General features: G+C 35.3%; 1 protein-coding gene across 9 annotated transcripts in view; it reads right to left on the reverse strand.

Moving 5' to 3' along the window:
• The window catches only part of DACH1 (dachshund family transcription factor 1), a 353,685-nt gene that overhangs the window by 117,831 nt on the left and 209,821 nt on the right, over window positions 1-26,033 (reverse strand). The gene's annotated exons all lie outside the window — the stretch shown is intronic.

The raw sequence follows: 26,033 nt of genomic DNA on the forward strand, positions 1-26,033 counted from the left end.
ACTACAGTTATATTGTGTCCATATTTGTGAATAAATAAACATTCTTTGAAATAATTTAAAAATTAATTTATTGAGGGTACCAACATGCATGTATATGTCATTGGCTGATGATTCTATTTTGTATATTCAATTTTTATTTCATATTATTAGTAGAAATATGAGGGATTACATTGATTCTTGCAGTCTTCTGGTAGTGGAACAGACTAACAGCAAAGAAGAATGGGGACAAACAAGTTCAGAGATGAGAAATAATTTAGTTCTTTGAGAAACACCCTTTTTCACTATTGCAGACTTCCTCATAACAAATAACCATAGAATTAAATTAGATGCAGTTAAAGGACAATATTATACACTCGTATAAAGGAAAATAATAATTAATATCTCATTATTAATCTGTATATTTATGTGCAATGAAAAGGTTAAGATCTTCCAACCTGACACTGTATTATTCTTGGTGTGTACTTACATATAAGGCTGAGATTGAGTGTATGTATGTTTATGCATACACAGTAATCTATACACTCACTGTATGAGTTTATTTACCACACACAATCAATAAACAATGTTTGAATATATTAATAAATATGGATATATGCATGCATTCTCAGCAGTATTAATATACCCATCAGCAATATATGATCGCTTCCTTTTTTATGTAGAGCACAATTTCAACCTCCTGACTTTGAAAATGTCTACTATTTTCATGAGAGCGTGTCTTGATAGGGACTTTAGGATGATATAAGTCAAGATGAATTCGATCTATGCTCAGTTTCTATTTAGCATTATGGATCATAGCAAAGTACATATTTCTGAATCTTTTTCTACATACACGCTACTCTTTAATGAACAACAGAGCCTGAAAAACAACAGGAATGACACCACCTCCTTCTTACTTCAGTAGAAAGGGGATAAGCCTATTAGTTTTGACATATTTTAACATCGTTTTTATTGGATGACAAAAGCACAGAAGTTGGTAGAATTCCAATTTAATTTCTCTAGATCTATTAAAAACCTGATTGTAAAAGCTGTACAACATAGTTTATAATGAAAAATACTCCATTATTGCCATGATTTTCTTTCCCTAGTTACTTCAGGAAGACAGTTAAGGCTCAATATAAATTCTAACTCATTAGCTCAATACTGTCTCAATCCCAGTGTAAATTGTTCAGAAGTAGGTAATGAAAATTCAGTCCAAAGTCTCCCGCAATCAAACAAAGCAATTTTATTAAACAATGAAAAAAATCAATTATATTAGATACTTTTATTATTTTACAAGAAATTTTCATAACCCTTATGCAGTGAACATACTTGAGATGGTAAATGCCTGATTCGAATATCATGACCTCTGACAAGTGAACATGTTTTCTTATATTATAAGAATTAAGACACTCTCAAAAAGCCTTAACACACATTTAAATACATACTAAAGCAGCTAAATCTTATCTGGAAAAATATTTCTTTTCCTTTTAATTTTATATTCTCTGATTTTCTGCTTTTTACCACTGTGATGTACATATTTCACTCCTTAACATCCAGGCCTACCCCACCCTCCTGTTTTGCTTATCCCTTCTGAAGAGTTTACAACAATCCATTGCAGCATTCCAGTTGTGGAAGTCATCCCACCATGTCTTCGTGCTGGCAACTCTGCCACAGTTTTACTGCTGCACAATGGTTTCCAGCTCTTCCTGTTTGGTGGCCACGCTGTGTGTGTTGCTCTAGAAGCATTTCAGCCGGCCTATTGATCCCACCCCCTTTTTGGGGGAGACAAGTAATTCCTACATGACTGTTCTTAGGTTCTTCTGCAACTTCTAACACACCAATAAACCACTTTGCAGTCTTTGCCACCACATGGCTCTCCATCCTCTACCTCCAGTGAGATGGCAGAGCAAAGGGCCTTGCTAAAACACTGTCCTTCAAACACTGCTGTGCCTCATCCAGACATCTCTAATGAGCTTGATTTTATCCCTTTCCCCCTTTAAATCTAGGTTAAAGATCTTTCAATGAGCCCTACTAACTCCTGTTTCCCCTCTGAGCCAAGTGTAGCATCTCTTATATATACATATATATATATGAAGAATACAAATAATACATAAATATATATTAGTAATTATATGAATATTTGTTAGCATTGTAAGGAAGATGTTTGCATTTTATATGGCTGCTGAATTGCCATTAATGAGATATTTTTGTTATTTTTATCAGCAAGATCTTCTATAGCACAGTTAATTTCATGTTACATGTTGATGTTCGATGTGGAGATGGAGTCAATTCTTCTGTGACCCTTCCTAACCAGGTCATAGAATTTTGCAAGGTCAGTTATAGTTTGCCAATTATGGCTGTGCTTATGTGGCTCAGAAATTAGAGCTTTTCTAAATCAGTACTCTTTTCTGCCTCAAAATTACAGTGTCTGCTGTTTTAGCGTGATATTGAACCCAATAATAATTTGGAAGAGAGAAGACAAGCTTCAGAAAGCCAAAGTATCAAGGCTAGCATTTAGTGACAGTGTCCTTAATACCTGTAGCCTGGAATCATCTGTTAAGATCTGCTTATATGGGAAATGATTTATAGACTCTATAGAATCCAATCCATAACATTAGAAACCCCTTTCAAACTTTGGACTGTCGAGCTCCTGAACACTTTAAGTGAACAGACACAGATACAAAAAGTCTTGGCCATGCACTGAGCTTTTCTTATGCTAGTTAAACAGAATACTTTTCCTCGTAGAGGAAACAGTTATTTTCATTAATGTCAACGCAAAACAAGGGTTATTCTTTAGACACTATTCTCTGTCTACACAACAAAGTGCAAGCTACCAGTTCTGTCAGTTTTTACATTTGGTTTTGATTTAATGCATACAGTGCTTTCAAAGAGTATTAAAAATCTGTTGCCTTCTTCCTCTTCACTTGTTGCCCTGCTGGAGGCTTATGTTTTTCCAGTTTCCATCAGTGGTTGTCAAGTCTTTGTAATAGGATTAAAAGCTTGGACACCTGATATCCCTGGGTGCTGCAGTTCACCCTCATAAAAGCTGTTTGCTTTAAATTGAGAGAAAATCAGTTTTTAGTGGCATAATTAATTAAATTATGCAAAGTGTTCCAGATTCAGCATAACACTTTCTGAAGCAGCAATTGGAAGCTCCACATTGCATTCAAACAGCATTTCAATTGACGCTGCACTAGGCTGACCATAGAGTACCATTTTCAAGGCTTTCAAGCACAAGGGATCCAATTTTGAAATGCAAATGCTTACTGCTGAGTGCTCAAACCACATACATATGTACTTGAATAAGCAATTTGGTAGCCAACTACATATTTCATATGTGACAGTGCTAATACAGGCACTCAAAAAATTGCAATGAAGTTCCAAATATAAGTACATGTGCTTAAAAACCAGGCTCAGATGATCTCACATTTTCTCATGATGGACAACTCAATGGAACAAGAATGACAATACGTTTTCACAATTTAAAAGGCATAGTACAGAATCCATTGCTTTCCTCATCACCAATATTTCCGTACATATTTTCCATAATGTGAGTTACCTTCTCCCATAATCAGCAGTTACACAACAAACCATTATTTGTACACTGAAGTGGGTCTGTAAAAGCCTGATGCCTGGATTATTTGTACTCATTAGTAGCACAATTAGGTAGCTAAGGATGGTAATAATAAATTGAAACAATTCTGGACTAGAAGGTAATGCAGCCAAGAAAAAGAAAATGAAGCAGAAAACTAGTGTACAATGTCAGCCTCACAAAGAAATGCTGATCTAAACATACCAGGTTCATTTTTATAATCATTCCTCTTATTTGCAGACTCTTTTCCCTTTTTTCATTCTGATCCCATTAGGATTCAGTTTGCTTAAATTTCTGTTTCCACAATGTGAGCTGAACAGTTTAGTTCCTGTGAAAGTCAACAGAGATCCAGCCAAAAGGTTCTGGAGAGCTGCTGAGCTCACTCTGTGGAGACAGGCCTATCTTTGGTCAGCTGAATCTGCATCTGGTGCTTCCAAAGACTACAGTGACCCTTCTCCCAGACTCAGTCCAATGGCCTGAACACACAACTCCTGAGATGGCCAAAAGAATTTGAATCGTCTTACAGTATTGGTGAGTACCACACAGCCCCTGCAGGAGACTCCAAGGCTATCTGGAGGTGTAGATCAGGCACGATGCTTGAGGGTATCTAAGGCAGTAGCATATATCTATGCCTTAGCAACCAAGCCAAACTTTTTTTGATTATAGGTGGTTCTTAGAAATTAAAATTAGGCTATCTGCTAGGCCCTTGAGTCTTCCCCTTCCTTTCATGTGGAAAACTTGATATTTTATGGAATTACAGAGAACAATTCAAGCATGTCTTTAGGCAAGTGAACCCCAGCACTGGCTCAGGACTAGTTTCAGGTACCATTATATACACAAGCAGTATCACATAGCAAAACCACAAAAGAGTCTGACTTCCCACTAACAACTCAAACCACTTTTTTTTTTTTTGTGTGTGTGTGCTACTGATCTCCTTTTAGTCTCATAATCTTTCTGTTATCTTCTGTGTTTGCTGAAACAATTTGTATCTCAGCAACAATTACCAAACAAAGCATCAGTATCAGCTGTGTTGGCTCATTTTTCTGAAGTGGACTATTCACGATCTGAGCTATTTATGTCCACTGGAAAATACGCATAATCAGCATGCTAAAAATTGGTAATCTTAGCCTCCTGACAGTGAGGAAACCATTTCACAAACTGCCCAAATCAAATGTTGTTAAGTTTTTGAATTATTATAAATCTGTGATTTGATTTTTATATAATTCAGTTTCCTAAAATCAGATGTACAGTTTATCTGCAATATATGAGTGTTGTGAGAGTGTATAAAAGACACATGTCTACACATAAAGGCATTTTTATAAGGTCTCTATGTTACTGTTACATCATTAAAGGAAAAAAAAAAAAACCGAAAACCCTTTACCATTTGCAAACAGTATCTGTCTAATATTTTTGATACTTAGATTGCTACTTCTTCTGGGACCACAAAGTGTTCAGGAGAGAAAGTACTACAACATGGAAAAATAGGTTTCCCGAGTGTTCTCTGTAACCCTTTGTATTTGGCTTAACATAAGGATTTTTCTTTTCTTTTTTACCCCCTCACAAAGTTTTGCATTGTTTTGGGGGCTTTGGTTATAAAACCATGTTTATACTCTTAAATAGGCCATGAGCAATGTGGGCTCTTAATTAACAGTGTTCATAATTTTCTCTAAAATAGTAGGCTGATGGGTCTGGTATTTGCAGTTCTGCTATTACCATGACAGATTATATACAGGTGCAGTAGCAAATTAAAGAAAAAAACCCACACACATGAAAAACCCCTATCCTTTGAGAAACATTTTCCTACAGAAATATATAAAGGAAAAGCCAAAAGAACCTTTGGAATTACATACTGTTTGTTCTTTGCAGACAAAAGTAGTAATCTGAAAAACAGTTAGTAGCCTCAATCATGCAGACTGCTTCATTCACTGTTTTAATTTTATTGCATGCTTGTTTTGTGGCAATGGCAAAGAAATTACAACTGCACTTTGCACCATAAGCCAAATTTGTACCCACTTTACTTTTCCCATATTTATGTTCTGATAATAAAAACTGTAGTAGAAACTGTTAATTCCAGGAAATAAGACTGAATTCTAAATGCTGAATACCAGAGTATAGGTTTAATCATTAATCAGGAAATACTGAATTTATATAAGTTAATAAGTGAAAGAATTTTTTTACAGTTACAATGAATGCCATAGAATATAGATATTTTATACTAATCCTTCATTATTTCACCAAAAAAAGATTAACACAGGAAAAGCTTTTTAAAATTCAATTTAATGAATAATGAAACTGTCCAAGACAACTGAAAGCTCAGCAACTCAGTTACAGGCCGTGTGACATTTACCTAAAAATAGATTTCCCATTTGTCTCCTCTTACTAATACCTAACTTGTGCTAATTTCATAGATAAAAAGCAGTTTATTTTTATGGTTATATGATCTTAAAAGATAACAATGAGATTTTAGATATGCAAAAATAAATTTGTGACATCATCAAGAAACAAAAAATCAGATGTGTTGCATTCACTGTGCTCGGGAAAATAAGAACTGGACCCCATTTTCCTGTCAGGTGCACCTGGTTAAATAAGTTAACTTCAGACCAGAAAGCTGAAAGTACAGCTAGTCCCTTAAGGCAGAGTTTTTAAAATATGTAGACTAATGAGCCATCAGAAATCAACCAAAAACCACCAAAACCTAAATTTTCTTTCTTTCTCAGCACAATGAACATCACAAAGTATTTTGCAAACATCTGATGACAGTGGTACGTGCTTTTGTACAAAAATTGCCTATTCAATAGGTAATTAATAAATTACTATATGTAGTCATTGCATGTAATTGTGGATATGAATATTTTCTGCATGCTTAAGGAACAGGTAAGAGTGAATATGCCTGGCTGAGTAGTCTATAAGAACATGTTTAGAACATTTTCTGAAAAATATGGGTTTAAGTTTTTTTTAGGGTAAGATCCTGTTACTTCATTTTATAAAGAAAGAAGCTATCCTCATTCAATTTGTTGGTCTGTATAATCAGTATAACAGTATAATAGGTTTCCTTTTTAATACAGTGGAAATTAAAACAGACAGGTCCAGAAGCTCATCCAAAGTGAAAGACACAAGTTTAAGCTTCTGAGTGATTCATGCCTACAAGTAAGCGACCAATCTTTCCTGAAAATATGGATTTGGATGGGATTTCTTGATCAATAACTACACTGGTCTGATACAGGCAATTCCTCAGTTGGTGTGGACCCTGATTTTTGATCCTTATTACCTCTAGTCTGACTTCTACAGCCTCTAATTCTATATCAGCAATGCTCAGAAACAAGAAAAGTAAACCAAAGCAATATATCATTCAGTAACTTGTCATCCCCATTTTCTTTCTTTTTAAAAAAAAATCTCAAAAAGTTTACAAAAATAATAACCTAATTACTGCCCCTTTAACTCAAGAAGAAAACTCCTGCATATTTTCAGGACATCTAAGTACAGCTGGCAGTTCTGTATAATCTATAAACCAAAGAAAAATAAATACTAGAAAATCCTCAGTAAATACACTGAAGTGCAAAAATTAATTGCATAGACAAAATGCAAAAAGCAAAAATGCCAAGCTTCCTAATGTCTTCTAGTAGATAGTCATAATTGTTAGCTAGTCCACACTTTGCCCCACCTGTTTCAGCTGTGTTACAATATGAAAAAATAAGAGAGGCAAGATATATTGGGCTTGAAAGCAAAAATTAAAATTGAAAGCGAAATTAAAAGTGAGAAAGCCTCTGTAAAATCATGTTTAATCTATTCCAAATAAGATGCACCAGGGATGAAAATGCAAAGCAGGGAGGTTGACATATTACAGAGAATCAAGTTTATTGATGATGTTTTTAAAAAATTGCTGAACTAAAGGGGAATATTTCTATTTCCAGCACAAATGCTGCAGAAACTCATAACAGTATGTTGGCTCTAAAAGGTTGCTCACAGAATGCCTTCTTGACCGTCATTTTTCAGTTTTTTTCTCACTGAATTTTTTTAGTCATTTTCTTAGGAAGAAAGATGAAATTATCAAAAATCAGTCCATATTAATCAACATATTAATATCCAGTCTTAAGCAAAGTTGATCGCAAGGTCTCATAGCAATTACATCCCTATGCTCTCTGGGAAAACAAACGCAAGTTGGCTGCACGAAACCCCACCAGCTGCAGCAAGTCTCAGGCACTCTCCAGAGCACATGGCTGTGCTTCTCATTCAGGGAAAAGGAGACTTAAGTTTGCCCAGATACTGGCTTGATGAGCAGCATGGGGCTGGACACAGAGGTTTCCAAATCGATGCCGTGTCTCTTCCACGCTAGAAAACTGCTGTGGAAAAGCCAGAAGGTTGCACAGGCTCTGAGGGTCACAGAGCCATTTCCCCCTCCTTTGGGAAGCAGGAGCTAACTCAAAGCTTTGTGAGGAATTGTCTTACATTTGAGTTGCCTGCACAGCTTTGATTTAGTTCTCTCATGACCATTCTGATATAGTCCCTAATTTTAGGTCTTACATATTCCTTGTGTAAATTTGCATCATGTAATAGGCCCAGGTCTCAAAGAAATCCAGTGATGATGATTATTATTACTATTATTATAATTATCATTAAAAATACCTTTTTCTAGCTTTTAGGTGCACAATTTCACTACTTCAATGTTATTTGGATACATGTGTAAGCATCTGTGTGCACATCTCTACCTTAATGCGCACACACACACACAAACGAAATGTGTAAATACATAAATGGTACAACAAATTGTGAATTAGAGTTTTACGAAAGATATCTTCTTTTCACATGCTTGGATTTGTAAATGGAGCATATTCATCCACCAGCTAAAAATCTAGTATGTTCAGCCTAGCAAACAAAATCACAACGTGCTTCCTTTGATCAAGAATAACTCGATCTTGTGTTCGGCGAAGAGTGAGAATCATTATTACATCTCAGCTGTTATTCAGGACTTCATTGTGCTGCAGGAACTTCATTGTACACTTAAGCCTTTAGGTTTTTTCTGTAGTTCCGTGTCCCAAGACAGATGACCATTTCATTACTTGAAGGAGGAAATCTTACCTAAGAGTTTATGGATCCTGAGTCTTGTTTCAGGACTGCTGAAACTGCTTCTGCACTTGATTTATTGTTTTCTCAGGATGACAATGAAAAAGTTACAACTAGTATGACTAGTAATAACAGTAGTAGTAATAATATGTGACAATTAGAGCAGGTAGACACTCCTGGCCCCAAAGGGCTTATAGTGTGAAAATACTGGAAAACAAATACATAGACAACAGGCTGCAAGGAATTTCCCTCAGTGAGAAAGATCTACACATAATTGCGTTATCTGTTTTAAATGCTTCTCACAATTGGTTTTGTTTATGCAAAAAGGATAATTTTCTCTGTGAGATTTAGTCTTTCACCATTCTCTATGTTTGTACTGGTCCCTACTCTACTCAGAACTGCTGCTGGTTTTTCTGACTGAAGCCTTACAAAAATGATCAAAGGTAAAATCTACACACAAAGGCAGCTAGAAGTATGAAATTGGATTATGAGGGTAGGAATGTGAAAGTGATACATCTTAAACAGCAAATTTCTCAAATATTTCCTTGGACTTTTGTGACTGGGGGGGGCGGGGCGCGAGGAGGAAGGGTGCTACTATTTTCTAGTTAATTTTGGTGGTTTTGTTTCCTTTTAAAATGAAAAGAAACCACTATCCTAAAGTTATTTAACACACAATATTTACTTACTTCAAAAGATCACTGTTACCTTTAACCATCTCTAGAGGCAAAAATTTTCACCTGATGTGGAAGAGACAAAGTGTCAAGCCAGTGTTTGACAAAAAATTGTCTATTGTCATTAAATGATAGCATGTTATGATAATTTATTCAACATTGGCTTTACAGTTGCATTTTTTTCTATAATAGTTCTAGGACAAGGAAGTTCACCTAAGCTATTATACCAAGATTTAGTACTCTGAACTTTACCAAGCCCACATGAATCTTATTCATTGTAGTCATTCCTGTATCTTATATCAAACTGATTTGTGAAGAATGCACACATGTTTTAAGTGTACTTTAAACAATATCTTTAACTGTGTCTTAGAACAAAATTCCTAGCAAGGTATTTACATCCAGATCTCATTTAGTAAAAAATCAGAATGTTGCACTCTTTCAATGGTCGAAGACATAAACACACATCTTACGATGTTTCCTAGCTCCTTCAATCTTTCTTCGTGATCAATAATTCATCTGATCAGAGATGAGGGGACAATAGGTAGATGAGAGACAACTAGAGACAAAAGGGAGCCAAAAAGTACTTTTTCTTCACCCTGCCTTGACTCAATTAGTGACAGTATTCTCCAGGTCAGAACTGTGGGTACAGTTTTGAGAAAGGTAACCTCTGCTCCCAAGTCTCACGCTTTCTGAACAAGTTTTGAGCAGCGTATAACTGATGGCTATTATGTAATACCAAGGTGGGCTAGATGCCTTCTCAGCAACCTGTGTTCAGTCCCCTGCACACCCAATGGATAAAGATGTTTCTGTGTGTTAAGTCCCTCAGACTTAAGCCCTACAAACATGATACATTAGCAATTCACATGGATCAGCTCAGTATAGAATGAAAGAATCATTGAATGACTTGGGTTGGAAGGAACCTTAAAGATCCTGTAGTTCCATCCCCTTGCAATGCTTGTGGGAATTGTATCAGCTATTTGTAGGTTACCACTCATTTTAGGTTTCCCAAAACAAATACACCGCAGCTGGAGATCTGGATTCCACTATGGTGGCCAAGAACCTGAAAATTGTTTGAAATTTTTCTACTACTGAATCTAGCAATGTGTTCTATGCTGCTTAATTAAAACAAACAAAGAAACAAAAAATAAACAAACATGTTATTTTTGGCTTAAAAATTATTTAGGCTTAGACCTTGAACTAAAATACTGGATAAGGGCCTAAAGTTTTTCAGATGCTTCAGGAAAAATTATGCAAATTCAAATTCCAAGAAGTTTTTTATTCTGAATTAAGATTTTTGTTTCTTTAAAATGGAAGTGAACATATTTTCAGAAGTCTTTGTTTTTCCAAACACTCTCTCTAGTGTACTGTCAATACAGATTTCCAACAAAAAATTAAAAGCTGCATTTCTTATTTTTAAATCATCAAGTCGTGAATCCACATACAAATTGCTAACATACAACAATTATGCCAGAAATCAAATCCTAGAATTCAAATTTGGCCTAGAGGCCATAAGAAGTTAGAGCTGGGTTCCTAAAAACAGAATTGCAAGTAGAAGCACCTGACACTTGGCATACAAATTCTGCATGCAGAATTTATATGCCCCACAAGATATAGAATACATAATTCCATAATAATATTCTAAAACAGGAAAACATCTACAAATAATTTTAAAATACGTTTATCTTTAAAGATTAAGACTGAAATCTTGTTTCCATTTAAGTCAGGGACACTCGATAAAGGCCAAAACTTCATTCTGGTTGCTTTCATGTACCAGTCTGAGCACAGCTGAATGCAAAGATACAAGTCCCAATTCAAAGTAGTGCTTAGGCATGTTAGCTCAAAGGATGTACAAATGCTAAAAACTGGCTAAAGAGTTTATTATCTTGTGGTTATTTTTTCAAGGGATGTGTTACTTATATATGAGATGTATGATAACTGAGTATTTGTCCAGTATAATGATTCACGAAAAAAGAAAATTTAAATATCGAGACTACCCTTAGTTTCCACAGGGATTTCTACACAGTCTTCAGGATTGACACTGTGTTAAAGTATTACTGCAATTTTTCAAGCAGATTAGTCTGAACACAATGCTTTGAAAAATTTAGAAAAGAGAACAGATAGCAAATGTCACTTCTTTAGTAGCTACAAAATGCAAACTCCAAGTGTTTTAACCTAATGAATAAATGAGTTTGTCCTTTATGTATAAAATATAGTTTGTGTTTGTTGCACAAGTTTTTTAATAATAGATGAATTTTAGGTTTGCTTCAACATATTCAATACAGTGTGATTAATTTGGTTTTTCAAAAATGCAAACTAGACATTACTATATTACTCTGCAAAATGCACAGCTTGCAACATTATTGTCTCTGTGGGATCTTAAATTGAATTGTAAAATGTGTCTTATTTCCAGTTTGATTTATGTAAGAAATTTCAATGGATAATGCCCTTTTTGAAGTTTCACTGCTTTCTCTAAAGAAAAAATACATAACTAAAAATCATGACATAGCTTATTATAAATCACAGCAAAGTTTTATCCTTACTTAATGTTTCACTTAAAAATCATATACTGATGCTACATATTAGATTCAATTCAGTGAATTAACTTTTTTTTGAAGCTTGGTATTATGACAGATTATATAACGCATTTTTGACATGTTCTGTGATTTTATTGCGATATTCCAAGTAATTACCAAATCTCTTTTTCTCTAAAAAAGCTTTCCTGTGCCCTGAGAATTAATCTATGATACCATTTAACTTGGCTTTTTGAAGTAAATATCACTAGATAAAAAGCCAGCTGGTTCTGAATAATGGGATACTTGAATGAATGTATTAGTGTTTGAAAATGAGAGTACAAATCTTTTAAAAAGATTAATTTCCATAAGAAAGATAGCTCACAGATCTACAAAAGAATAAATTCAAAACATAATAAACTGGCAGAAAGAGAGGTAGATTAAAGTAAAGGCAGCAGCACCTTGTTATTGCAGCTGTTGTATAGCAGTGATTCTGTATCAATTACAACATTTGGTAAGTATGGGCAGCCTCATCAAAGGCTTCAGTATAAAGCTTGAACCCGGAATACACAGTACACCCTATGTAATAACTTGAGTGATTAATTTTTTTTCTAAACAGGACATAACTTTTGTTCCTAACAATTGAGTCTCTGGGAAGTGTTACAAAGATGCTTCTGACTTTAATGGGAATAGCTAACATCAGTTTTGTTTTTTTTATTAAAGATTTGGATATGAATTTATCTTTATCATGGAAAGAGCTTGGCTTTATCATCACACACAAATGCTGACATCAGCATGTAAGCTGACTTTTGTTGTCCTATGGACTTTATTTTCAATATCCTGTTTCAAAATATGTTTCCTTGAATGGGTCTAGGATTCTGTGCACACAATTGCTTTGGCTAAATATTAATGAAACAAAGTTTGCTGATGCTACTAAATACTGCAGGTTTGCATAAACAAATGCTGAGCCTCAAAGAATTAAATCATACTGGGACAAACTTTGAAGTACGTGGGGGGCGTTTGTTTTTTGATGATGGGATTAATCTAGTTTCCATCTGACCCACATGAAGTTTTTCATTGGTATGGTGGAAGCCAGTTTGCTCTTAGTAACCTTTTCTGGGCAACCTAGTGATTTTGTCCAGAAAAAGCATCCTCAAGCAATGCCATAGAGTACTGTATTAGTAAAGTGCAGGGAACTGGATCTGCCAAATCCAAAGAACAAACAGCAAGACTTTCTTCTATGGCAACAGGCATCAAGTGCTGGAAATGCCAATACCATTTAGGCAACAGGAGTTAAATGTTCCAAAATAATGTTCTTTTCTTGCAAAATTGCTGGAAAGCAGGTTTCCCAGACGTGTGTGTCTGGGCCACGCCAGGGCAGCTGCAGGAGAGTAGCATGTTTCTAAACAAGTCCAATAGGCATTTGAAACACAATTGAAGAAATTTCTATCTCAGTCAGACTCAGATGGATTTTCAAGTGATCAGAACTAGGTATTCTAGGGTCATCTTAATGGCAAAATTTAATTCCTTCCTCCAAAGCTTAGAAGTATTAAAACCAAAAGAAAATATTTGAATACTGGAAGATAGTTCCATCTCTATCCTGACTTGTTCTCTGTGGAAGCTAAATTATTGTTGCTGTTGAAACCTAGAACAATGAATAATGGCCTGAGGGCAGACTCTCAGATATTTTTTCTTAAAAATTTTAGATTAAAAAATTATAAAATTATAACATTGATTACTGATGATACAGTCTATACCTAAACTGTACTATGTATGAAAACTTGCATAATTCTCATATATATATATTTAAAAGACAAATTTCAACATACTTTTTAAATGCATCCTAACAGAAAAGTTACAAGGAACACTGCAATTTAAATGACATTTGCAACTTAAAAGTTGCAAAAATATTCAGAACTGGACCAAAATACCTTAACTTCCATTTTGTTCTGGTATTTTTCAGTTATATTCAGCATATTTTGTTTTACATCTTGTCTGATATGTTTATGGATTTGTTGGAGATATAATACACATTTTTCTATATGTGTATACTTTCTGCATCACTATAAAATATTTCTAATTTCAATGCTTTCAAATTACCGTATTTCAAAATTTCTTTTGCATTCCAAATTTTTTCATTTTCCCATATCACTAACAAGCGAAATGAAAGCAGATCCTGAAATGGTGACATTTCACATGGAATGACTAAAATCAGACACTGATGCAGACTACAAATCACCGACTCATATGAATATTATTCAAAATAATAGCTGCAAAATGGGAGTGAAAGCAGAAGTTTGGTATAAGGTCAGATGATCAAAGGTAATAATTAGTTAACAATTAGAGTTAATAGTTAGTCTCTGACAGTTGAGCCCAAGCAAGTGGCCATGTTGTACAACAGAACCTGTTACTCTAAACTTCAGCCATGCCAAGAGCACTGCATGGTCAGCAGAGCCCCATAAGGAACGAATTATTAAGCCATGATGACTCACAGATTTTCTTTCAGATGCTCATCCCTCTTGTCAGAGATAATTAGAGAAATATTCTACTGAATATGCAAACACACAGGACACTTGTGTGCACTATAAATGTCAACTATAGCATGCTTTCTGAACTATACAGTTACATTGCAAGGCACAGAAACGCTTGCTGCCCGGACAGAGAATGGCAGACTTCAGTGAAAGAAGAACCAAGTTGAAAGACTAGAATTAGATCTGTGCAGCAGCTGCAATGACTCATCTCAAAGATCATACTTTCCTCCATTATTTTAATTTGCTAAGTCAAATAAACTGCCAGACTCCCTTGTACACTTGGAGAACACTGCAGACCTCCACACAGGAATGAGCTTTCAGTGATTAAGAATAATTTGAACCGAGTAAATGAAAGTAAAAACAAATCAGGGAAGTATTTCGAGATTAAGGCAAATGTCTATTGCAATACAACTGAAAGGATTTTAAACATTACAAATAATTTATTTTAGAATTCAGTGACATTTACTAGTCTTTGTTAAAACTGGCTGCAAAATGTTGACAGCAATTTTCTGAAAGCAATTCCAGATTCTTTTTTAATCATACTACTTTAGGAAAGCTGCTTTTAGTTAAAATACAAAAATCGTAGTTACAAGGTTTCTGCAAACATAACTGCCATTCCATTAAGGAAATGGCACAGCAAACAGTAAATAGTGGCCCCAAGGGAAATGTAAGTATTGATTTTATTACTATGTTGGTTGGGTTGTATTTGCAATTGTCAACTCTAATTTTAGGCTATGCATTAAGTATCCTCATAATAGCTTAAGGAAAAGAGCAAATATTAATTAGAACATATTGATAATGTTTTTATAAGTCTTAGATTTAGTGCTTACCAAGCATATGTTTTGAAAACATACAAATCTACTTCTTGCTTGTAAACGTAGCTAATAAATGAACAGGCAGAAACTATAATTACATGGATTATATGATACTTTTTTAGCATCAAGGCATCTTCTAGACACAATTACTTTAAAATTAAATTGAAATGCAAAGACATTTCTTATTGCACATGGCTATGCTACGGCAAATAAGATTGAAGGCACTGATAAAATACAAAATTATAAATACAGAGATTGATTATGACTTTCATCCCAGTAACTGTTTTTTGATAGTCAGATTCCCATTCACCATTTAGTCTCTAAGCACAGATGCCTGCTGCACACAGAAACTGCAGAATGGGTTATATTTGCAGATACTACTAAAGGTAATTCATGTCTTCTTTTTCCTAGCCTTAATTAATTTAAAACAGTACTTACATAAAACCAAACTTATCATACACTATCATTTGTTCCTGATAATATCCACATGCCCTTAACTTGCAGAAGACTCATGACTCACTTTAGTTATTATACTGCAAAAAGAAAGTAGCAGACAGATTAAAGTAACCAACAGAAAATAAAGGTTTAAAGCTGCTTCTTCCAAGTTGCACAATCTTCCTATATGAAATGACATATGGTAAGTATGTGGTGATGGTAATTTCAAACAATGCAAGACTGATTGGACAATTCACAGGAAAAGGATTTCCTACCCATATGTACTTCGCATTTCAGTTTACAGTGTGACTTGCACAAAAGGTACATTACAAGTGCCAGCTGATGTAGCTGACACTTCAGAAAAATGAATTCCTCATAAATGTCTGTATTTATGAATAAGAATAAGATGTGTTAAATATCTAAATATGTTTATATATGTTAATGTGTTTAATATCTAAAGGTAGCTAAAACCAACTATTTGGGCCACAACACAAACAGTGTTGTCAACTCTTGCAATTTATCACCAATCCTGATATCCTTCATACTTCTTAAAAATGTCTGCTACAAATACATGATGATTTCAGCATCTCAGTTTAGATTAAAGAAAAATTCATTTTTCTTGCAGTAGGGTGATGTAATATCACAAATTAGGTGGACGTCCCTGTGACTGGGTGAGCATTATCATCTGAGGGACCTCTCCCCAGGCATGACCACACTTCCAGCTCTGCCAGGGAATGCAGGTTTTTGGGTTGCAGCTGGACATTTACCTTGGGTTTATCTAACATTGTTGTCAAGCTTTGTTCTAAACCTTAAGAAAGCAGATGACAAGCACATGAGTGTCAAAATATTATTTTTCAGGCAAATGGCTTGCAACAGTTCTCCACCCATCCCAGAATCTATACATAGTATACAAATGTGCCACTGCTGTTTGGGGAGGTTGACAGGCTTCTCCTATTCTCTTGACAGAGAAATAAGGACCTTACTGAATTTTTTCCTGCCCTTACCTACACTACCCATGTGGAGCATGCATAAGGACAGATTTGCTTCACGGGATGCTGAAAGGCCATATCTTTGTGGCTCACTGTGCTCTTCTGTCATACCCAGAAAGAGCCAAGCTCATAAGCTACCACTACCACCACTCTGCTCTCCACCGAAGCAGAGACTCTTGTAGAGCTGCTCTGGGAGCTTGATAAGGAAAGGCTTTCCATATGTATCCTCTGCAGATTATACAACTTAATAGCCTCTGCAGAAGCCTGAAGGTGAACAAGCTGGAGTATGTTATGTTTGGCATGTAGCAATGCACGCAGATGTATAAAAGTTCAAGGACTGCATTTGTTATGCGAGTATTTATACTTTCTTTCCTCCCTGGGGACACCAAGATCTTAGTCTATTAAAGTCTAAATAACACTTAGGTGGAGAGTGCAGACTGGATTGTTCATGGTCACCTGATAAAAGTAAACTTCCTTATTCATACCAGTTACTAAAATCTGTGGCTACTGATTTCATGTTATTTCATGTTACTGTTATGTATATTATACAGATGTATCTTTGCTACCAAATATTTAAAGTAGACATAAAAATCCACAAATAAAAAAAAACCTAAATTACAGGGTCTATTTCATAAGTTATACATTTTCTGCCACAGTAGAGAAGCAATGTAAGTACAAAATGTCTATAAGAAAAATGAAATGGAAACTTTTAACTGTGTAAATTGGACTGCAATGCTGGTTAAGCTATTTTTTACAGCAGATTTTATACTTCAAGCAAATGCAATGCTCTTAATATAATAATTTCTCAATGCACATATAATAATATCCACAGAGCCAGGACAGGCACTGGAATATGGCTAAAATTGTTTATCTCAATATTATTTTAATATTTTTTTTCAAAATAAAATGCTTCTGTAAATGATGACCCTATATGATTATTTGAAATTCTTATTAAAGAAATCTTGTTTCTGTTATTATTGTCTAACAAGACCACAATGTTGCATCATTTAACAGGCCTGAGAAGACAGGCAATAGAAAAAAAAATCCCTTTGAGTACAAACCTCTTTGTGTATTAAGCAAGAAAACCCATGTAACTTCATGTTTAGCAATAATAACTGTATACTGTTTCTCAAAGAAAAATTCACTGTGGCTGTTTCAATCATGCCAGATGTTATTACCAATATTCTTGTTAAAAATTTTGAATTACAGCAGGAGAGTCTGTAATTTTAATTTTTTTCTTATGTCAGAAAATGTATATATATATAAGAAGAAGAGAAGTAAGCAAATGTCAATGTTATTTGAACCAAGGGAAAAAGAAAAGCAATAAAGAAACAAGCATTTTATTTTACTGAAGTAGCATTAACAAAGTCACTGACAATTTTAAATGGGGTTTATTTTTTACACACTCAGAAATAAAAGTGATTATTCTCAGAGAAGTCTCTGTCGTGATGATGAGGAGTGCACTGTCCCTAAAAGCTTCAAGTCTGCCCCCGCACACGCTCACAAAAGTTCAGGGCAATCTGCTGCTGAGAGACACATTCTACCTCTGCTAATACAACTTTCTGCCAGTACAAGATAGCGTTGATGAGACTGCTAGTTTTCTCCCAGGGAGACTGGGTTATATTCCTGGAAGCAGCTGAAATTAGAGGGAGTTCTTCATTCTAGTGAGGAGGTTAAAGCATTCCAAAACACACACCGCTCAACTCACATGAATTTGGAATGTGTTGCCTAAATAGCTCTAGCTGGTGACATTTTCTAAGGCTAAACAAGCTGCTCGGAAAAATGGTTTGTGCTGAGTCTTAGAATTACTAGTAAATCAAACAACATCAGAAGTTCACTACTTGATTAACACCAGGTCCTACAGGGAAGTTTAAAAATAATACTCCTAATTTTATTTCAGCATATGAACTAATTACCCTGAATGTATTTTAAAAATGTAGAAATCAGAAGGGTTTGATACACAAACCTTCTGAAAGAAACTCCGAGTTTCTCTTCCGTGAACCGCTTTCTCATACCACAGATGGTAGCCCAGGAGGGGAAATGAGTTCTGCAGACTCACCACCCACCGGTAGGGGAAGGGAGGGAGCAGACACTGAGGCTAGTTTTGACCCTACCCCCTAGAATACCAAACAGAATTGCTCCAAGTCACAATTTCCTTCTTATGCTGCTCCCAGGGCAGCATGCAATTATGTACTGCAACTGGCTTAGGGCAGGCTGGGTCCACAATTAGTCCCTTGACCTTGCTGAGACTAACAGTATGAGTAAGGTGAGCATGACATATCTCTCTCTCAAAATTCTCAATTATTTTATGCAACTAATGTAACAGTAATTTCCCTGCATCTTAAAGAAATTGCTCACTATCATAAAGAGAGCCTTGCCTATAAACTCAACTAAAAGGTCAAAATGATAGTTTTAATTCAAAGTTTCCATAGCTTTCTCGATTAAATGTGTATGAATATAGATTGTCGCTTTATTTCTACTTTCCATTAAAAAGCATAGGATTTTCTTCTACTTTCTGTAATAGGTTTATTAGTTATAGCTCTATTAAAACAATACTCAAGGAAGTTCCATTCATCTCATAGACAATTATCTGTGATAAAGCTCATGGCAGAAACTGTAGATGGAATAAATGCTGACATGGGTACATTAATGCACATGCCACTCACATCGTGTCAGGTACAGCTACCCCTTAGGTTTGAAGATACAAATGCTCCTTTCAGCACTTTGGCATATCTCAAGTAATTAGAAGCCATCTGCTGAAATCTTCTACATTCAATCTCAAACAGCCATCTTGAAATGGTTCGGGCTTTATGTCACGCTGGAGGGCATACCTTTCCCTCCCTCCATGCTCAGGCTGAAAGAGGCCTCAGACAGTGAGTAAGAATGAGATCATGCAGAGAAAAACACACTGCCAGGAGTCTGACCTAGGCTGTCCAATTTGTTGTCAGTGAGTTAAAACAATGCAAACTCATTAAACAAATAAATACAAATCTAAACTTCTAAATTAAAGATGAAATGTGGGTCAGTTTGGGACCCAATCATTAATTAAATAATCCATAATAGCCAATTAAAATAGAATATCAGGAAGAACTGAGGCAGGGAGAGATGGTTCAGTTAACCATAGAGCAAGCAGAATGTGTTTCTTCTCATCTTGTAGCCAAGATGCAACATACATCTACTGCATACAAGTAATGGGCACAGAAGCTGGTATCCATGGTTGCAGAGGAAGACTTTTCAGGGCAACATTAAAATACCACAGCAAACTGAACAGAACTCCATGAAAAGTTACACTATTTTTTATCTTCCAGTCAGAGAAGGCCCGTGAGTGGGGTTGCAACCTTTCTGTAACACCTGCCTTACACACACAGTAGAAAAAAAAAGATTATTCCTTATATCTAAAAGGTCACGTAATGAGACAGACATAAAGAATAAAATATGCCACAGTATACACTTTGAATGATTACTGAATTCTAAACCCATCATGAACATGTGATCCCAGCTTGGTGATGTTTGCTGTAAGATGTACACGATACAATACAGTGAGAGAGTCACCATGGAATAGTAGCATACAATAAATAATAAATGGAGAAAATACCCAATCATAAAGTTGAAGAACATTTCTGAGTGCACAATATTAATGGAGATCAAAAAGGCAACTAACCCATGTGTAATACATGAGTAATGAGAAGTAACCTCCAGAACTTCCATGTAAATCAGTTAGTTATATAGCACATTGGGTCAAGGTTTAGTGAAGCAACTTCTCAAAACCATAAAAATCACTTATTGGAACAGCTGACTCTACAGCATGTATGATGAGAAGATACTTTTTAGCAATCCTGAGGAAATAAAGGTGTTACTTCGGCCAGTGACTATAGTTGACTTATCAAGAGCAGTCACACCACTGTAAATTTGGACAGCTCCCACAAGACAGGTGTCACAGTGTGGCCCTAAAAAAGCAGATTATAATGTCCCTGAATCTACTTCATTTCAAAGGCCAATGTTACTAATGAAAGTGTCATTAAGTCTAGATTCCTTTCTACACCATCTCTGCTATACTGAGGACAACACTGAAAAGTGGAGTCAATGTACAGATATGCTTCAGAACCTGCTCTCCCACACAGCTTCGATTAAGACTGTAAGCATGTATACTGGCAAACATCAACACACAGGTTATTTAGCATAATCAAAAATGAAAATATTCAAGGCTATGCCAGCTACTTTTTAGTTAAAATTTAGCAAATTTATCAGTTAGGGAACATGAAAGACTAAAATACAGCACAAATACTCTTTCAGAAATCCATATAGAAATTTTGTAAATGGTTTTGAGGACATATTGCTCAGAAATATAGAATAGTATTAAAAACATTGGGCGATTTTGCAAACGGCTATTGCCTGAAATTAACTTTTTACAAGAGACTTAATGATTGCAAAGAACTCTACCAAGTTTCCAAAATTTAACACAATTATCCAAACATCCTTCGTCTATGCAGCTCTGCACTAATATCCTTGAGTATAAATCCTGCAAGCACATTAATCTCACCTGTTAAGTACAAGTTCCTTAACTACACAGAACCCTACAACAAGTGCACTTTTCCTTATTCAAATCACTGCAGTCATACCCCAACAATGCTCATGGCATAATTATTTTTGGCTGATGAACCAGCAAAACTTACCTATCTATTAATCAATTAGTATGTCAGATAGAAGCTGTATTGCAATACTATGTTGTAAAGCCAGTAATAGATCTATCTTTCTTTGACAGAACAATTAATCACATGTTAAAGGTGGTTCCTGCACATAGGGCAAATTTCTGCTTCTGACCACAGAAGTATCCAGTTGAGCCCTGGCTGAATCTCCTCTAGCTCATCCCATCTCTACATGGGATGCTTACATAAATAGCTTTTCCCCATTAATAAAGGCCTAGAAGAATCATTTAGAAAGTGAGAAATCTAAAGATACTAAGAGGGTGAACAGAGAAGCCAGAGGTGTTAAACCTATTCCATAACCTCCCTTATACACCTACAACAGGAGCCTCTGAGCTGAAGCTTACTAGCTGCAGAATACTAAAAGCCAGGAACCTCGGGAGACATCCTTTCAAAAGGCAAATGGGGTCCACTGCTAGGCAGTATTATTCAAAGATCTGGGAAAAAAGCACAAACATAAACTCAGTGCCTCGAGAACTTGGTCAGTAGCTGCAACTACAAAAAAGGAAAAGCTACATATCTACTAAAATTGCCTCAACTATGAAGTTCTGTAATTAAAAGTAAAATCAAATAGAGAAACGAGGAGCAGATGTTGGTTTTATTTCTGTATGTTGACTTTATTAAGGAAACATTTCCCCATTCCCCTCCCCCAAGACATCCTTTTCTTTCATTTATGTGCTATGATTCCTATTATTTTCTTTTCCCACTAAACAACCGTAACCTTCATCAGTACAATGAAGTCATTTACGTCTAAATTCTTGTTGCTCTTGGGATTTTTCTTTATGTGTTTTGTAATTGTTGTAGTTGATTTATAACTTCTATGTCTCTGATGTAAAATGGAAGTAGAATACAAGCTTTTTTACTCTATTCTGATTAACACCTGTAAGAACACAAGAGATATACAAAAATAATCCTTGTTTTTTATAAAAAACTCCTTCTCTAATTACTTTGTTTTAGAAAGCTACTGAAGACCTCCCCTGATAGGAATTAAACCAGCACCCAGTTGGTGCTTTATTGTCTCTTGAACAAAATGATTTATTGTTTGTAGTCTGAAAGCAAAAAAGGAGGAAAATTACATTTTCTTGTACCAGTAGCCTTATTACTTGTTCTGTACTATTCTTTGAAGATTACAATAACCAATGTTATAATGGTACCAGAAATAGTTAACTCTAACAAAGCTGCTTACACAAAAGCAGTGACAACTGAGATCACTGTACCTCATGACAATTTAACCTTAGATGCTAAATCTTGTGTTTCTTACCTCAGCATGACCTGCTATAACATTCAAATTTCAATTTATCTCCTACCCTAGAGTCTGGATATAACTGATTTTTTAAAATTATTTTTAAGGTTTCAAATAAAGAAATTAATTAGGAACAGGCAAAAAATACAAGAAAAATTGTCAAGAAGAGGAAGTCAGAAATCCTTTACATGAGTCTAGACTATGAATAAGCAAACTAATTTTAAGACGATTTATTTTCTGTATCAATGATAATTGAATGGATTTTTTAAACACACTGATTAAAAAGTCTAAGCTCTCACTGCGTATGGAAGAAGTGTTGTAAACGGGCAAAAGAGATTTGTAAACTGTATACCTAAACTCAAATGTACAAGATGTATATATAAGCACATACACAGCAGATGGAAATTCAAAATCCCTTTGTCAAAAAAGAGGTCATTACAAGAGTGATGGTCTTGTGAGTGCAGGGAGTTTATTATCTTCCAAACTTCCACCTACAGCTCTTTACCCACATTTTTCAGCAATTCTATGGAATTTGGATTCAGTATTAGCAGAATATACTCTAAAACACCCCATGAAGTTCCAGAACACTTCTGTGAAGTTGGCTGAAGTTTGGGAGCTATTTAACAATGGGATTTATTTTGATTTGGATGAGGCCATTAGAAAACTACTGATGCTCCGTGAGAAAAGAGACAAAGTAGGAAAACACATCCCATTCTTAGATGTTTGTTGGTACAAACTCAGGATGACATGCATTATGGAGAGAACACGGCCAGACATGAGTACTTCTGGAAAATTCCTGGTGGTTATAACTACCATGATTTATGTTCTTTCTCTTCATAAACTGAGTCTGTTTAGACAAGGCTGAGAAAAATTGCTAAAATACCTTTAAAACAGATAAGACATCACAAAATCCTACCATTATTTATATATTGATTACTAGCTGAACCAATCACATTTCTGGATGTTATAGAAAGGAGAATCTTGTAAAGGATCATTAATACAAGTTCAAATTAAGGCAAGGAAGAAATTCTGAAATATTTTCACTGTCTTATTAGCGACACTATTTGCTCCCTGAGACAAGGGTACTGTGTTGCACGTGGCATTGCAAGCTCTGGAGGTCTATCCTGTCACCTGCTGTCACTTCAGGTGCCCTGATGTGGTGTCTGATGTGTCCCCACAGGGCTCACAAATATGACAGAGCACCTACTGCATATGATCTCTGCCATTCAGGAGTGGAAGCTGGAGGCCAAGTGGGATGCCTGAAGGCATTCCAAATGGTACAAGGTACCTGTACTGAATCAAGTTGCTGATGTCTTTCTTGCTGGAAGTAGTTGCATAATGGAGAATTGTCAGAGAGTAGGAAACTCTGCAGTAAGCTGCATAATGCTCACCCAAAAAGCCTGCATGGAACACTTCTCTCTTGCAATCCTCAGATAATCTTCGTTGTATTGTCCAGAAAAGTGTTATTTATACACTGCAATCTTGAGCTAATAAGAAAAAAATCCTACCCTAGTCTATGAGTGCTTGCTCATTTAAGCTTACACTTAATTTACGATCTTTAAATGCATATAACCTAGAATAAAGTTTCTATTTTTAAAACACCTTTCCTTTTAGCAAAACTAGGTGGAATTAAACAAGAAAATTACACACTAAAGATGTGAGAAACTAAAGAATACTCAAGTATAATTTTAATGATGTTATGTCCTATAATGAGCTGACCTTCTATTCTCCTTAACCCTTTTTTCAATCAAAGCCACCTACACCCACTTTGCCTTCTGTTTCTCTAATCTGCAATTATTTATGTTTTCTTCATGCTGCTCTATCCACCATGGGAGCAAAATTGTATTTGGTGAAATATAGAGCTAATTATACCATGAACCCAGCAACAAAAAGACAGAGCAGATGTTACTTCAGACGTGCTAACAGTTCCTATGCTTAAAGCACACATAGTAAAGGACTGAGAACAGTATTTAAAAAAAAAGAAAGCCATGATGGGCCTAAACATGTGGAAAGAAATTAGCACAAAACTCAAACAGAATGACATACTTAATAGGCTCTAAAGCATTTATTCAGTGGTTGTATTCAGCAACAATTTTGCATTAATTCAATGCATATGTGAGGCTATACATGGGGTCAAATATTGCATATAAGGCAATTATGCTCAACTTCTTCTGATCTCAGTACTCAGTTTTCTTCAGGATCCCTTCTGCCTGTCCATCAACAATCTGTCTTCATCTTTATCTACCTGAACATTTCCCAAAACACAGAAAATACATATGAGAATAACTGTAGAGGAAAAAAAAAAATTAAAAAAAAAAAAAAAAAAAAAAGAAGTCCTTTCTAGTGTTTTTAGGTTTTTCCTCACTGTAAGTAAGCAAGAGCTGGAAAAGAGACCTTAAAAAAGAATGAATAAAGACAGTTAGCAGTTTGGCATTTACTATAAAAGGTTTATCAGGATTATGGTGAGGTCTCTCAGCAGTCTACAGGGTAGCCTCTGCAAGTAGGGGGTCACCAGAGCACTCTTTCCCCCTCCCTTATTAATAAACTTCAACAAGACTATTATTTCTCTTTCTCTACCTCAACCAAACTACTTAGAAACTAAGTCTACATAAAGCTAAAGAGAAAATTGCAATATTTCCCTATCCAGGTTGGAAGTGATTAAGGATAACTTGTAAACCTTCATGTCAAACAAAGTTCCCATAATTCCAGTTATTTTGTATACATTAATGCACTCTGCATTTGCCATGTGCCCTCTCACCTCAGTGGAGTCTAGTGACTCCTCTGCATAGCTAAACTGCTCTGTAATAAAAGTAAAATAAACTTCATTCAATAAATATCTGATAGTTTATAGTAAGATAGAACGATAGCACCAGCCAAGCTTCAATAGAAAAATTGAGACCACACAGAATTCAGCAAACACAAATTTGAATCATGAGCAGAAGCATTAAATACATTATCACAATAAATCACTTTCACAGACGTGCAGCACCAAATCTGAAAGGGCATTTCCCACTTCACTGAAATACACATTATCACCATACAATTAGTTCAACTCCACAAATGGAATAAAAAAAATATTAAAAGGTGTGATCTTAAATTCATCCTTGAAGGAAAACATGCCTGCATAAAATGTATTTTCCCAGTGATAAAACCTAGAGATATAATTCTAGTAAGAGACATCCATAATACAGAATTTCAAATAACTGCTTAAAAACATACATAACGAGACTAATCACAGTACTCTTGAAAGCAACATGTCTTTAACAGCAATCATCACAGTATGAAATCAACTTGAGCTTATTACATTTGGCTGAATAATCTAAAATTGTAGAATTAAAAATAATTATTGATAAAAGATAAGACATAAAACCTCCCTAGCTGTCTGAATCTAAGAATATCAGGGGATGGAATGAATGTTGAATTTATGTTGTGGAAAATTGGTCCCAAGTTGGTTTTACACTTCATCAGAAAGCACTTCTGTCTTGTATGCAAACAGTTAATGAA

Source organism: Motacilla alba, chromosome 1 (assembly GCF_015832195.1).
Source record: "Motacilla alba alba isolate MOTALB_02 chromosome 1, Motacilla_alba_V1.0_pri, whole genome shotgun sequence".
Classification (NCBI taxonomy): domain Eukaryota; kingdom Metazoa; phylum Chordata; class Aves; order Passeriformes; family Motacillidae; genus Motacilla; species Motacilla alba.